The following is a 7,569-nucleotide window of genomic DNA, read 5'->3' as shown; positions in this document are numbered from 1 at the left end:
ATCAGCTTTATGTTACAAATAGTTTTGTTAATTATGATTATGAAACAGATATGTTAAGGTTTGAATATTTTAATTAAGAAAGCAATTTCGTATTTTATGTTTATTATAAGACCCTTTAAAAAAAAAATGTTCCGTAAATTTTAAGAAATTTCAATAAGTACAAGTTAAAAAGTTAGTTACAGTGGCGGCCTCAAAGGAGGGTCGCCACAATATCACTCTCAAGAGAAAAAAAAAAAAAACAACAAAACTTGATACATACTTTCTCCTAAACGTATGATATGAATTAAGTTCATAACGGTAAGTTCATAATGGTATCGATCTATTATTTTTGTCAAATGGGATTTCATGAGTTTGTATATGTTGGCGGTAGAACATAATGGTACTTAATTCATTTCCAAAACTCTGTAAATTCTGCTGGTTCTTGACAATATTCAGATTTTGTATTTCTTTTTTATGCAGGAATGATATTCCGTTGGTTATCTTTATTTTATTTTATGATGTTCGATTTTTCCAGTCCCCAAGTTTATGCGCATCCAAGTCCAGACTCTCAAGTTGTGCCTAACAAATTATTTCTTAAGCACAAATAAACTTCGAAACATTGGTTATTAGTTTATCAGACAAAAGCAATGTGTTATAAGTTTATTAACGTTTTATTACTGTTTATTTGCTTTTACCGAGTAACAAGTTTATTAAATTATAATTGTTCAATTTAACCAGCAAATCGATCACTTCCAAAAAGATTGACTAACGAGATAGTACTATATCAACACCGATTCTCATCAGTCGAACCATCGAATATGTGGCGGTTCAGTAGTCTGTTATAGGGATATCGTGGTAACTTCAAACCAACATAAATAGATCCCATTATTTTACTGAATCTCATAATTAATACCAATGGGACTAAGAAAAATCTATTAATAAATAATATCAATCTAATCGATATGAAGATTTTCTTTATTTTTCTAAAACATTGTATCTAATATCCTATTATAATTAAGCTAATTAAATATTTTGCTTTACGAATTATCACATTCTATGTACTTTTATCTAAACAAGTAATATCACTTTCAAGAAAAACAAGCAACACTTGATACATATTTTAAAAAGCCCTCCTAAACTATGATATGAATTAAGTTCATATCGGTAAAATTATCAATTTATAAAATACTAACAAGATCATGTGAATCAATAATACTTAATAGGAGTTATAGAGTTTGTAAAGACTGATTTACACTGTAGGATATTATATATAAATGCAAAACTGGCTTTTTTAAAGTAATCTTTTCAATAAATGTCTTTAATTTTCATAATAAAAAAAATAAAAAATAAAAACTTGATGGCGTTGATATCTTTGTCAATTTTACGTGATTCCTCCTTTTTCTCATTCAGCTTCTTCTTCTTCTTTTTCAATTCACATCTTTATCTCTTCCAACAATTCCTTATCATTATTAGCTTCTGCACCAGAAAAAACCCCAGAAGGAATTGTTGTAAGGAGATGAACATGTGGATGTAAAGATTACATGAGAGTTATTAAGATTAATTATCATATAGAACTAGAACTAATTTAAAAGCTAGATGATAATGATAAACCCAAAATAAAATGAAAACAATAAACCAAAATTAAAAGATAAACCATAATAATAATCCTTTTTTTTTTTTTGGAACACTTTGCTTTATGAACTATCGTATATTCTATGTATTTTATCTAAACAAGATCATATCACTTTCAAGGGAAAAAAAAAAGCAACACTTGATACATACTTTCTCCTAAACGTATGATATGAATTAATTTCATAACGGTAAAATTATCAATTTATAAAATACTAACAAGATCATGTGAATCAATAATAACAACACATACTTAACAGAAGTTATAGTATTTGCAAGGACTCATTTACACTGTATGATCTTCTATATAAATGTAAAAATGGTTTTTTTAAAGTAATTTTTTTCAATAAATGTCTTTAATTTTCATAAAAAAAAAAATTAACAAAAAAAACTTGATGGACTCTATATCTTTTCGGTTTTGCATGATTCCTCATTTTTCTCATTCAGCTTCTTCTTCTTCTTTTTCAATTCACATGTTTATCTCTTCCAACAATTCCTTATCTTTGTTAGCTTATGTACCAGAGAAAACCCCATAAGGAATTATTGGATGAAAATGAACATGTAGATAAAAAGATTACATGAGAGTTGAACAGTCAAGAACCTACCGAATGAATGTTGTAATAAAATATGTACATTATTTATAGGTCTTTTGTTATTTGAATCTTAATAGAACTATGATTAATTATCATAATAGAACTAGAACTAATTTAAAAGCTAGATGATAATGATAAACTCAAAATAAAATCAAACCAATAAACCTAAATTAAAAGATAAATCAAAATAATAAATTTTTTTTGGAACACTTTGCTTTATGAACTAATTAAATATTTTGCTTTATAAACTATGGTATATTCTATGTATTTTATCTAAACAAGTTCATATCACTTTGAAGAGGAAAAAAAAAAAAAAAACAACAACACTGGATACATACTTTCTCCTAAACATATGAGAAATTGTTTATGAATTAAGTTCATTACGGTAAAATTGTTTACCGAATTTTTGTTTTAACAAATCAGACTGTGTCGTTTTTTAAAACGATAGCATCATCTACAAACTACAACATTTCTTAGAAAAAACGATATGATAACACTACAAACGGAACAAGAAACTTAAACAGAAAATTATGCACCAAAAAAAAAAATTATGAAAAGAGAAGTTAATTCTGTAAGATACCCATAGAAAAACTTCCAAAAAGGGGAGTTTTTCAATCATTCATTCACAGTTTGCAGAAATATGAATCTACATAAGCTTGTAAAAGAAACATCCATCAATAAGAAGGAAATGATATTCCTTTCCACAGTGACACTTTAAATGAATGTTTATATACTTTTCGTCTCTCTCCACACTTATCTCCTCCATTTCCCTTTCAGAACCCTGCCAAAATAGCATCAAATTAAAAATGGCGTCATGAAAATATTACTATTAATATTAAATAAAGAAAAAAAGAGAAACTTTTGAGAGTCTAGAAGCAGACCTCATTGGTGTTGATATCAAGCTCTTCTTTTCCTTCTTCAACAACTCCTTCAGTTTGGTCAACCCCAATGAACTCTTATATCAACATTTTCATCTCCGTCCAACATTAGATTATCTTTTTCAACTTCTGCACCCAAAAAAAAAAAAAAAACCCCCCCATTTATGTAAACAAATAAAGCAACGATATATACATCATATTCTGATGAAAATAAGAAAAATAAAGAACAAACCGTGTAATGGACAAGAATAAAAAGAACGAAAATGAGATTCCTCGAATGAAACATCGCATTAGAGACGGAAAAAACTTTATAAAAATGATGATAACAGCAATGAAAAGAAAGTAGCCCAGATAATGTTGAAACATAAACTAAACCAAGAAAGTGGCATTAATTTCACAGATTAACGGTTTTAATCATTTTTCATATTTGATGCAAATGAGAATCAAGAACTACCCAAGTAATGGCCAAGAAGATAATATTAATATGAACATGAATAAATAAAGAAGCCAGATCGGGAAACATAAATTAATCCAAGAGAGTGGCCTTCATTTCAGAGAGTTAACCATTTTAACAAGTTTAATAATCAAACAAAAGAAGGATAAATGAGGAAAAAAATAATAAAATGAAAAAAATGACAAGAAAATTAGATTAAACCAAGAAACTAGCGCGGAGGCAGAAACATACAAAATTAAACCAAGAAAGTATAATTGATTTCAGATATTACACAAACCAAACAAAAGAAAAACGAAAGAGAAGAAATCACGTTTACTTACCTTTGAACTGTTTTCCGGGGAGTTACAGCAGCGCCGGAGCGGCGGCGGCCGTGGAGGCAGAGCATTGCTGCCTGTAGGCGGCACAGAGCCTTTGGCCAAGCAGGGTGTGGCGGATTCGAGATTCAGCGCGGACTTGGGCAAGGCGTTCGACGAAACACCCGAGGCCACGGCCGGAGAGGATTCCGGAGGGATTGAGCCGGAGAAGGAAGGTGGAAGGGGATGCAACGGCGGAGGAGAGGGTAAGCGGTGGTGGTGGTGGCAGAGTCATCAAGAAAAACGGCCTTTGCCGTTTGTGGGAATTTCCATTGCCGGTGCCGGAGAAGCCGCATTTGGTGCATGGAGAGCTCAGGCGGAGGACCGACAAGTCCGGCAGCTCTGTCGAGTATTCTGGAGGCGCTTCGAGAGGGTTTTTCTGTATCACGTCTCGTTTCTGAACGAGCTGTTGATCATGATGATCTGCCATTTTTGCCAGAGCTTCTTTTCTTTTCTGTCTCTTTTCTTTTTCCCTCTCTCTCTCTATAATGTATTTGTTTCTCTCTCTGGGTTTTATGTAAATAGAGAGTTTATGAGAAGGGGTGATAGAGAGGGGTTTATATAGTGCAGTGGAGGTGAAACGATTGATCTTTAAATTCTTGATGGAGAAGGTGGTTTTAGTTGCAGAAATTGGAGGGAAAAAAAAACAGCCAAAGGTAAAGAAAGCAATCAATCGATCCAACGGTTAGGCCAATAGGTGACGTGGCATAGTATAATTTGATTTAAAAATTATTAGTACAATCCCCATCTTTGCACTTTTACCGCAGGCAATTTCGAGCAGTCTCCAGATGTTATACCAAGCCAAAACGCTAAAAGATGCCAAAACAACCGGTGACTGTTGATGACAAGCACAGAGCTGAAGTCAAGAGACCCTTCACAACCTCTTAGCAAAAGTTATAGAGTATTTAAGGATTGATTTACACTGTAAGAACTTCTATATAAATGTAAATTTTTTTTAAAGTAATATTTTTAATAAATGTCTTTAATTTTCATAGTAAATAAACCTGATGGCGTTAATATTTTTACCGATTTTCCGTGATTCATCCTTTATCTCATTCAGCTTCTTCTTCTTTTTCAATCCACATGTTTATCTCTTCCAACAATTCCTTATCTTTGTTAGTTTCTGCACCAGAAAAAAAAAACCCCGATAACCAATTGTTGGACAAAGATGAACATGTGGGTGAAAAGATTACATCAGAGTTGAACAGTTAAAAACCAACCGAATGAATATCGTAACAAAAAGTTTACATTATTTATTAGTTTTTTGTTATTTGAATCTTAAGACAACTAAAATTAATTATCATAATAGAATTAGAACTAATTTAAAAGCTAGATGATAAGGAGAAACTCAAAATAAAATCAAAACAATAAACCTTTTTTAAAAGATAAATCATAATAAAATTATCATCACGCTTCCCATTGTGTACTTTTACATTTGCATATACTATGGATTAAAGAGGGACAGTATATGTCAGATTAATACTACCCATAGTTATTATTTATAAACTGTAGATTCAATCAAAGAACTGCTGTTTTTTTTTTTTTTGGCGGGGGACCTGAACTTGAAGCTATATCAATATATAATATTTCAAAAATTCAATTATTTCATTAAGCAGCCTTCTTTTAGCAGTTCTACCACAGAAGGACAGGCTAACTAAAAGTAAATGTGGCTAAGCAATGATGCGGAAAAATATGGTTTAAGAGTTAACATAACGTAGCTATTTTGTTTTTTTTTTCTTGTTTTTTTTTTTTTTTTTTTACAATTCACACTACCCAATCTTGCACGATATATATAGAAGCATATTTTTATATATGTGTATAAATTCACACTAAAATTTTTTTGTTAAATTATATTATAAAAGCATATTTCATAACAAATTTTTCTTCTCTATTTGATCTTGCTGACCGTCCTCTCATCGAAAGTGCTGCTTATTATGACTGAGACTTTTTTTGTTGTTTTTAGCCTTTACGTTTGTCTAATAATGTTGTGGTTGATTTCACCATTTGGATGTGTTCTTGGTTCTTTTATTTTTTTTTAGCAACGGACTCATAATCTTCTTCCCTATTTTCGGTTTTATTTTTTTGTAATATTCAATTACTTATTTCTCATATCAATTTCGTTACAATATCTCATGCATAAGTGTTTATGGTCATTTGAAGGGAAAAAGGAAAAAAATTTATTTTGAATTCTGGATTAAACTGTTTATTTTATATGGACTATTTTGCTTCTCAAGATTTTATTTCATCTCCTTGTTGTTTATGCTTTTGGACTGTTAAAAGAGGTATGAAGTCATAGATTAAAATTGGTTTTCACCAACCCGAGCCTACCCGAGGTCACCCGAAAGGTTGTGGGTTTGTAGACTTAAGAGAGTGTTGCGGTCTAAACTTTTCTCAACCTGCACTGATCGGGTCGGCTCAATTTTTCGGCTCAACCCGACCCTACCCGGCCGATTAACACCCCTAGTTAACATAACGCTAACCATTTTATTTTTTATCTTTAGAGTTCACACTACCCAATCTTGCACTATATATATATATATCAGCATATTTTTATATATATGTATAAATTCACACTAAAAATTTTTGTTAAATTATATTATAGAAGAATATTTCATAACCAATTGTTCTTTTCTATTTGATTTTACCGACCGTCATCTCATAAAAAACGTTGCTTATTGAACTCGAGACTTTTTTTTGTTGTTTTTGGCCTTTATGTTTGTCTAATAATGTCACAGTTGATTTCACCATTTGGGTGTGTTCATGGTTGTTTTAATTTTTTAGCAATGGACTCATAATCTTCTTTCCTATTTTTGGTTTTATTTTTGTGCAATATTCAATTACCTATTTCTCATATCAATTTCGTTACAATATCTCATGCATGAGTGTTTTTGGTCATTTGAAGGGAAAAAGAAAAAAAAATTTTAAGCATGTTATTTGTAATCTGATTGGTCAATTTGTTTTGGCTGGTAAAAGTTATAACTAAAAAAGACTTTATATGTGAAAAATTTGAGGCGATGTTTAGTAGTTGTTTTTTCTATTGTTTGTTTTGTTTTATGTTGTTTTTTGTTTTTATTTTTGTTTTTATCAGCGTCTAGAAAGAAGGATTCATTAAACGTATGACTTCTTGCGGTTCCTGGATACGTTAATGCGTTTTCTGAGGAAGGCTTTTAATTGATTTGATTTCTTCTTAAACAATTTATAATTTATAACTTGGCTATATATATATATATATATTTATCATAAAGGTTGTCAACGTTATTTTTACACATAAAAATAAAGAAAAAAGCCTTAATGACTGAATCTTTCTTTTTCTCATTCAGCTTCTTCTTCGTTTTCAATCTACAAGTTTATCTCTTCGAGCATTTCCTTATCTTGATTAGCTTCTGCACCAGAAAAAACCGGATAAGCAAATGTTGGACAGAGATGAACATGTGGGTGAAAAAATTATATGTGAGTTGAACACTCAAGAACCAATTGAATGAATGTTGTAGCAAAAATAACAGTAATAGGCTTATGTTAAACAATATCTAATTTATAACTTGGCTATATATATATATATATATATATATATATTTATAATAAAGGTTGTTTACGTTATTTTTAAACAATATCTTCTTATGGTGTACCTAAAGGTAACCCCGAATAATGCACAGCTAGCAATCTTTTATTTTTTGGAACACTTA

The sequence above is a fragment of the Morus notabilis genome, unplaced genomic scaffold (assembly GCF_000414095.1).
Source record: "Morus notabilis unplaced genomic scaffold, ASM41409v2 Scaffold1388, whole genome shotgun sequence".
NCBI lineage: Eukaryota > Viridiplantae > Streptophyta > Magnoliopsida > Rosales > Moraceae > Morus > Morus notabilis.
This window is presented reverse-complemented; position numbering follows the sequence as displayed.